We start from the raw sequence: 9,405 nt of genomic DNA, 5'->3' as shown, positions 1-9,405 counted from the left end.
ATAAAATAAAATAAAAATACCTGTAGCCTTAATTCGAAAAAGAACCCCTATTTTCTGGCAGTGCCCTTGAAGCAATGGGCTGGAAAAAGGGCGTAGAATTGGTTTCGGTTTGCAGCCAGCATACATTATGACAATAACATGTTGCCACTGCTCTGGGCTTGAGTTTGGGGTTCTGGGTCTATATTATTTTTTCTAGGTTAGCAGTTTGAAGAGGACTCCTCTCCACAGTGACTCCACCAACCCCCATAGACCCATAGCCCCATAGCCCCATAGCCCCCGACACTCTGAAGTCTGGAACGTTAAGCGTTTATGGGAAAGAGTTTTAGCATTACGACCGCATGCCGCAAAAAGCGCAATTGCAAAATAATTGAAAGCACTCCACAGAAGCCTTACTTAACCGCCCCAAACCTCCTAGAACTTCTAAGCTGACAGCACAACCCCCCCTTTTTTCCGAAACCCACTCTCTCTCCTCACCTGCTCAGTTTATTGATTTTGTTTCCAGGGAAGATAATTTTTCCTGAGGGGACTGAGAACGTTTCTGGCGATTAATAAAACGTTTAAGCATTATACCATTTTCTTAATATTTTGTAGATAAAAAATGATGAGATAACCCCCTTTATTTAACTTAAATTCAAGTCAATAGCCGGAACAAGCCAACTTGAAGTTGAACAAGTTGCGGCGCCCCCTAAAGAAATGTTCTCTCCAAAATGTGAAACTTCAACACTCGAAGCATATTGAAAATGGCCACCCAAAGATCTATATATATATATATATATATATATATCTTCTATATATATGTTAGATATAAGTACACTTACATGAGAAGACCAACACCACCAACCCGTAACAACAAAGGACATCAACATTTTCAATAGATTTCCGCTAACAAGATAAATAGTTCGAGTTGGAAAGTTTCAGAGGAAAGAGCCAGAGGATGCCAGAGAAAAGAGATGGATATATGGTGGTAAGGGGAGAAAGAGATACACACATACATATGTGTGTGTAAAGGAAGCGTTCTTCAAGATACACTTACAACAAATAAAATAAAAAATAAGAAAAAGAAAAAGAAGTCATGGAATGCCTGGAGAAGAAAACCAACAAAAAAAAAAATAGTATTATTTTTGTTATAGAAAGAGATGGGTAATAAGAAAAAAAGAGATAGAGATAGGGACAGGAACAAGACTTTGTGGCTCGCTTTTTGGGGCCATTATTGATATCAAATTGAAAGTGGCTTAAGTGGCTTGGTGGTCAAAGCCACCGAAAAAGTGAAGAACCTAGAGGACCGAAAGGACATGGAGGACATGAAGGATGAAAATCATATTTTTTTGTGAGGTATAGGAAGGTATAGGAAGCATGAAGGAACATATTAAATATCCTGCTTAAATATCCTTCGACTGTTTCCTATTGATTTCTCACTGCCTGCCGGTCTTCCTGTCTCTGGCACCACCTCTATTACCTATTTTATTTTTTTTTTGGGAAACATTTTCATTTCCTATTGCAATGATTTTTCTCTATTTATTTTTTTTGGCCTCAAAAGAGACTGAGATGGCCGAATGATACTTACTAGCAGAAGATACTATCTGCTACCTGCTACTACTACTGTCTTGAAAAAGAAAACACATTCGCCACCTGTCTGCCATCATCATGAAGAAATTTGTAATAAAAATTCAGCCAACAAATGAGAAAAGCACACACACTCCCCCCCACACACACCCACTGGAAAATCGTTTTTGGAGGAAAATCAAAGGGATTGGAAGAGGAGTGGGGAAGGGGGTGTAGTTTGTCTGACAGCCATTTACCGTTACACGTACAAAACTATGCCAAAGCCTGCGCCCACTTTTCCTCAGGCTTTTCATCTCCACAGAGAGAAAGAGAGAGGGAGAAAGTTTTCCTTGTCCTAGGTCGCATTTAATAAGATGGGTGAACCAGCCACCAGGACTAACAGGACCAGGACTAGCAGGACGAAACTTTGACTTAACTTGTGGGGGGTAGCCCTTACCTCAAAAGGGGTAGGGGAGGGGGTACCTCCACTGAAACCCGGTAAGGGTTAATGGGATATGGCAGTCGAGGGTTTTTATTTTTTTTTGTTCTTCGGTCCAAAAAGAGCCATCGAGATATAAGAAATGGGAGGAATCTGGGAGAAAAGGGGGGGCTTCTTTAGAGCACTGATTTTAAATCTGCATCTTAAGCTCTTCCGGAAATGTCTCAATTTTTCAAATAAATAATTAGGGATAAATATTAAAATTAAATTTTTAAGGCTTCATTTTAATTGTGTTTAAAATTTAGACTAAGCTTGATATTTAAAAAATAAAAATATTGCAAATTTTAGATAGAAAAACTTATATTTTTCTTTTTTTCTAATCTGTATTATTCAATATTATTCATAATTTTAATTATTACAAGCTTATTTAGAAATTATTAAAATATAATTATTATTTTTTTAAAAGTTTTATTTACGAATTTAAAATTATAAAGCCTTTAAAAAGAATTATCTCATCCAAAATACTATTTTCCTAAAACCCAAAAAATATAAGCCAGAGTTGCCAATTACACCGTTTTTTAAAGAAAAATTTTATGTAATTTTTAAAAAAACAAGAAAAGTATAGAATTTTTAGTGAAAAATCAAGTTTAATGAATAAAACAGACCCGTTCTGCCATAAGACCTATAACCAGAAATATTTAGCCAATTTCTGCTTCAAAAAAATCGAACAAAGTATTGAAAAAAAGCTAGAAATGACAACCCTACTCAAAACTAAAACATAAAATACAATATATCAGAACCAGAGCTAGAAAAAAAATTATATATTATGGAATGTCATAAAAAAGTGAAATTGAAACTGAAGCGGGGATTTCTGGATTTCGGCAAGAAGTGGGCGGCAGGCGGCCATAAATGAAAATAAAGTTTAAATTGCAGAAAAACATTGCATAGAAATTGCTATTTATTCAATGTCGGCCATAGCCGGCCATCGAACAGAAAAAAAAAAAAAGAAAGAAAGAAACTGCAGCTGCGCCAAATTACAAGTTGAGCGAAAAAAATTCCCGAAAACGAATCATCATCCAGGGGCGGCGATAGGATACTGTAGAAGGGGGGGAGGGGGGCTATAGGGCAGGGGTCAGGAACAAAATCGAGAGGAAACGAAATCGGAACCAGCTTAATGTCATTAAATTAGCGCTCAACCGAATCGCCCGGAAAACTGTGGTTCTCGTCCTTCGTCCTTTGGTTCCAAGGACTCATAAAATAAGTTGAGAAAAAAAAAATAATGAAAAGGAAAACATGAGTCACAACAGGCGCCGCAAATCAACACGTAGGATCCAAGCAAAAAACTAACCTAACCCAAGACAAGGCAAGTCCTAACCCCTGACCCTTGACCCTGAGCCTTGGCAACCCTTTTTTTCCGAGGGGGGGAGGGCAACTATTGAAATTCTTGTTTTTTGTTTTTTACAAAAAAGAGGTTAAGAAACAAGCTATACGAAGACCTAAATACCCTTTACTAAAAAGAGAATAAAATATAAAGACAAGTTAGAGGATAAAGTTAATTTTTTTATTAGAAAATAATTTAAAAAATATATATATTTTTAAAAAAATTAAATCCATCATACCCCTTAGTAACCCTCTTATTTTTTGTGCCCACAAATCACATATGTCTGGGGCTGTATCATAATAACAAACCAAAGGAAACCCACGACCTAAGACCTCCATTTTTTGCGAACCGGAAAAGGGGGGGCAGCCATCAAAATGAAATGCGGAAATGTGACTCGACTCGGGGTGGCAGCAGGCCTTTGGCAAGATCTCGGACATGGGATCTCCGGATCTTTGGACTCTTTTTAAGGGGGGGGGGAGGTACGGTACTAATGAGAAAACAAAATGTGTTGGTTTTGGTGGAAAAAGTCAGACGACAGTTGCGTTGACAGAAAAAATTCAAAGAAAAGAAAGGGAAATGCGGTATAAAAATAAAAATAAATATAAATAAAACCGGAAGTTCTATAAAAAAAAAGGGAGGAACATGTGGCAGCATTTTATTTCGTTTGGCATATTTGTTATTTTGTTTTATTTGACCACGGCTTGTGTCTTTTGTTTCTTTTCTTGTGTGTTTGTTGTTTTTTTTTTTTTACCCTTTAACCCTTTCCCCCCCTTGGATATGGAACAATGTGCAGCTTACCTTGTCGCTCCGGGTGACAGTTGTCTCTTTCTTTTGGCCACGCACGCAAAAATGTGTTGCCTGCTTTTCAGAGTTCAGTATTTTTCAGCCATTCCACCTCCTGGGCTCTCCTTTTGAATGTCCAAAGCATGCAAAGGCTTTTCTAATATAAATGCACTGCGAGAAAACCATAGAGATTATAAATATTTTAATAGTAAATTATATACTTAAGTTAAGAGATAAATGATTATAATAATCATTAATAAGTTTGTGATCGATTTTTTGTAAAAGAAACTAATGAACTTTAGAGACTAATAAAAAATAATGAATATTATAAATATTTAAATAATAAATTATATAAATATAATTAAGTTAAGAGATTACAGAGATTATAATAATATTTATGTAATAATATTTAATATTTATAATTTATAATTTATGATATATTACTTCTTATAGACTGTTTAGATTATTTTTCATTCAAGTTAAGACAGATATTAAGTCAAGAACAAATATGTATTTTTATAACAATATTTAAATTTTTTAATATATTATTTCTTTTTGACTTTTCTTATATATTTCTTATAGATTTTTTATAGTTTTCTTATAGAAGAGAATAAAAGAGTTCTAAGACTAATAGAAAATAATAAATATTTGTAAAAATCAATATTTGTAGAAAAGTTAAAAGATATATTTTTTCTTATAGACTCTTTCTATACCTTATTATTCCCTATTTTATTTTCTTTATTTTTTCCAGTGTCTAGCTCACTCCTTCTACCCTTTTTGGAATTTCTTTACACACTTTGGCGCTGTTGGCAGCGAGACAAATATTAATAAAATATACAACTATTAGTCATTGGCTCGCTGACTCGCTGGCTGGCTAGCTGTTGGCTTGTGTATGTTGGGGCTTGTATTTTTAATATGCGAACCAAAATAAATATTCATAAAAGAGGCTAAGCACCGATGGTGATGGCGTTTTGGGTGAAAGGGCGGCAAAAATACAAAAAAAAAAGGAGTGCCAATGTCAAGAAGGCATAACTCTAGAAAGGAAATAGTAGCTCCACTGTCTAGACCAAAAAAAGGATTTTAAAAATATTTCTATCCCTGGAATTCTATTTAAAAATATTTATTAAAAAGTAAGCACTATTTTTAGTAATTTTTAGAAAGAGTTTTGATAATTAAACCCTTTTTTATACAAAACTCATTCAAACACCCCTTTTAATATTGAATATTAAATATTAATCCTATTTATAATCACCCCTTAATCAAAAACCTATTAAATTTTATCTAAAAATACAATTCTGCCCTCAAAAGTTCCAATGAAATGTGAGAAAACACTCGTGTGCTACTCCTCGTGATGGATAACCCATAAAAAGTGAGCTTAGCCCTTTGTAAGCAAGCTATTTCCACGAAAAAAAAAAAAGGAAAATAAAATCCCGCCCACATTTTCCGCCCTCAAAGAACCCCCCCTACGAGTCAACTAACAATAAGACTGACGAATGTTGGGCCATAAAAATAAATACCTGCTGACATTTTTCATTGTAAATATTTTGTAGCTGCTGACGCGCCAAGCCGAGTGACTTGAATGTGGGCGTGGCATACATATATATATATATATATATATACATGTGCGTGGGCGGTGGGCGGTGGGTGTGGCATATCCTGTGCGTGAAAAAAAGGTTTCTGCTTTCACACAGTCAGTCAGACACGAGTAACATTTTAGAGGAAAGCGTTTCGGAACTTCAAAGAGGCAGTCATTGGAGGCGATGGAATTTATCGATATTTATCGATAAAAATAAAACATCAAGCCTAGCTATTTTTAACTAATTATAGTTTTTAATTTAGCTAAGAGAATATGAAAATGTAAAGATAGTCACTATATTTCTCTCTATTTTTTGTAAATAAAAATAAAATTATTAAAAATCGATTAGTTTCGATAACTTCGATAGCCCAAAAACCCTAATATTATTTTTTCTAGGCAGTATTTATTTTTTTTCCATAGTATATCGTTTAATAAGCAAACATTCCTAACCCAGTTGGAATTTTTTCCATAGAGGCTAGTCATACTAGTGGGTGGTATGGTGGGTGATATATGTAGTAACCCCCTAGCCTAGCTAGCTAGACAAATGGACATTTGCTGGGTGTGTGCGTTGATCAACGTCATTATCCCGATGTCCGTCCCTATCTTCTTCGTTTCATTGTTGTCCCGGTCATTACGGCCAACACCAAAAAGACGTTGAAAGCCGGCAAAAAGCCTGGGGAGACAAGGAGAGGCAACATGTATGTGGCAACAAAAATGGGTGGAAAAAAAAAAATATATATAGAAGGTGGAGAGTATGATATGTGGTGGGCAAACTGGCCTGGCTTTCATTCGTTTTCCGCTTTTCCCCGCTCTGGGAAGGACTGGGGCGCATTCATCACAAAAGTACGGAAAACTATTCCAGGGGTCAAGCAAATATCCATTCTGGCCAAAGTCCAAGGTTATGGCCACTTAACCCCCTTGGTTATCAATCCAAAAATCATCTCTCCCCTTGGGATATAGTCTTTTTGGCTTTTTTTTTCGGAATATCATAAATAAAATTCATCATAAATTGAAGCTCTAATTGTATTCTCAATTGTAAGAATTTAATTTTTAGCAAAAAAAAACCGACAATTGGCATCAATGGGAATTTTTTGGGCTTTTATAATTTTTGGTCTTTTGACGTTGAATTATTTTGCATATTAATTGCCTTAATGGAAGTGTGTGTGGCTGTTTACGGTTGCTTTTCAATCATTTTGAATGGCTTTCCACCCGCATACGCCTATCTTTTGATGGCTTTTAATTATTTGTAGTCATAATGCGACTATTATTATTAATAAAACATACAAACACAATACTTTTTTCTTTGGGGATCTCGCGTCACGCGTCTCATTTAAAAGTCATTAGTATTTAATAGGAAATAGTTGAAAATATCATAAAAACTGTATAGTTTTCGGGGCCAAATATTATTTTAAAATCAACAAGAAAAGTTAGACTTGAGTTTGAAACTCGGTATGGCTCATAAATCAATTGAAATTTTATTGGTTGGACGGATGGTGCCTTTTAATTGCACTCTCTATAATGGTTTAATGCGTTCAAATATATTTAAATTATTTCCAATTTTTTTTGTAGCTGATGCCTCTTGTGGCACAGTCAGTGTGTGGTGTGGTGGGGTGTGGTGTTGTGTGTGCTACATATTAAACCAACATTTATAATTTTCTGGGCATGCGGGTAGAGTTTTATTTTTTTTATAAAAAAAAGGGTTTCCCAATCCCAGAGTGGGAGTAGCTGGAAATAGAGTTATTTATTTTGGGAAAAAGTCGATGTATTTTTAACTGAAAAATATGCCTTTTGAAATTACCCTTAATTCCCATTTAAATTATCGCCTTCTAGGGGGACTCGGCTTTTATTAATTGTACAAGAAAATGAAATTTCCATTTATTTAACCAATATCCTGGAGTCCTAGGCTGGTGAGAAGAAAGAAACTGCCTTCGTTATAAGAAAACCACCAAGGCACACACATAATTTAATGGAAATCTTTGAACTCACATGTTATTTACCTGGTTAACTGGGTTAGAGACCGAGTAGAGACCGAGTTCTTTGACACTCACTCTCCTGCAGCCCCCTTACATTCTTCCAGCAGATGTTTTTTTTTTCCTCCAAAAAATAAAGCAAAAGGGGGGGCTCCCCTAAAAAAAAAATTGAAAGCCTCCCGTAAACAACTCTCGGTAAACGGTTTTTGGCGTTCATTTCGCAGCCGTTGCTTAATTTTTTGTTTTGTTTTTTTTTTTCAGAGACCCCCCCTTTCTAATCTAAAAAAAAATTTTCTTTTCTTTTCGCTTGAGGCGCAAGTGAAAGCAGTGAAAGGGGGGGAAGCAGGGGTGGTGGCTGAGTGGGCGATGGGTGAGATGGGCGTGCCATACCCGCATTCTTTGATTTTGCTGCCTGTTAAAAAAAAAAAAATGAAAAAAAAAGCATTTTCATTTTTCCCACACAGATTTTCCGTGCATTTCACTGTCGTTGTTTTTTTGGAATTTTTTGTCGAGTGTTTTGGGCATCGCCAAAAACAAAAGACTCGCAAACACACACACCCAGCACACCCCCCAGCCCAGAACATTAAATTATGAAAAAATAAAATAAAAACATGAATATATAGCGAGCAGAGCATCGCCGCCTTAACCCCCATTTGGCCCAGTGTCCCCCTTTCGGCACTCAAAAGGTCGGCCATTGAATAACTCGACTCGAACGATGACTTAATGAGCAAGGATACAGGCCAGGACCAACGGCAGGACGAACAGGAACGCGGTACAGGGCAGGACTTGCAGTCCGCAGGATACAGTAAAGGATAGCGTAACTACAACTTTTAATTTTAATTTTAAAATAATAGCTTTGAAGTTTTTGTACCAATAATTTCAAAAATTTTTATTAATTTTATATTTTAAGAACATTTTAATACAAAAAGAAATTATAAATTATATTGTAGTCCAAAATTTTATATTAAATCAATAGAATTAGTTAATTTAAATTAGTTAAAAATTCAATAAGTTAGATAGTATTTGTATTCTCTTCAAAAAAATATGTACAAAATAAAACTGTATAAAAATCGTAACTTTAGTAGCATTATTTGTATATTTCCCACCTACCGACACCCCACTGTACCCTCAAAAAGAGGAACAGCGCCAAACAGGTGCCACCCCCTACCTTGGCAATACCTGATTCTCCCTTTTCTTTACATTTTCTTTCATTTTTTCCACATTTTCTCTCACTTTTTTTGTTGTTTTCTGCACAAAGCGATTTTGATTTTGTTTCTTGGCAAAAACATATTTAATGTAACTTTTTAATTAAATCGTTATACATATATTTTCCGCTGGCCACCCTCGTCCTTTCTCTTTACTTTTTTGCCAAAAAAAAAAAATAAGAAAAAAAAAAGTAACAAAATTAAAAAGGAGGAAATTGATAATGGCTCTTGGCTGTGGTTGAGTCAGAAAACTGACAAAAAAAAATACAAAATTAAGTATAGCCTGGGAGAGAAGTGCTTCAAAGTATTTTTCCTCCACTTCTTGGCTGAAAACCGAAACCTAATGAGGCCGAGAGTCTTGTAATTAAATGGAAATATACATCTCTCCTCTCCTCTTTTTTTTTTTTGGAATATTCGTACTTTGGCAGTGTGTCAAATACGGAAATTGCATTAATTTTATACAAATGGCATTTTTTAAATTCATAAACTAGCTGCTAGGACTTGGCAGC

The sequence above is a fragment of the Drosophila ananassae genome, chromosome XR (genome assembly GCF_017639315.1).
Source record: "Drosophila ananassae strain 14024-0371.13 chromosome XR, ASM1763931v2, whole genome shotgun sequence".
NCBI classification, from domain to species: Eukaryota; Metazoa; Arthropoda; class Insecta; order Diptera; family Drosophilidae; genus Drosophila; species Drosophila ananassae.
This window is presented reverse-complemented; position numbering follows the sequence as displayed.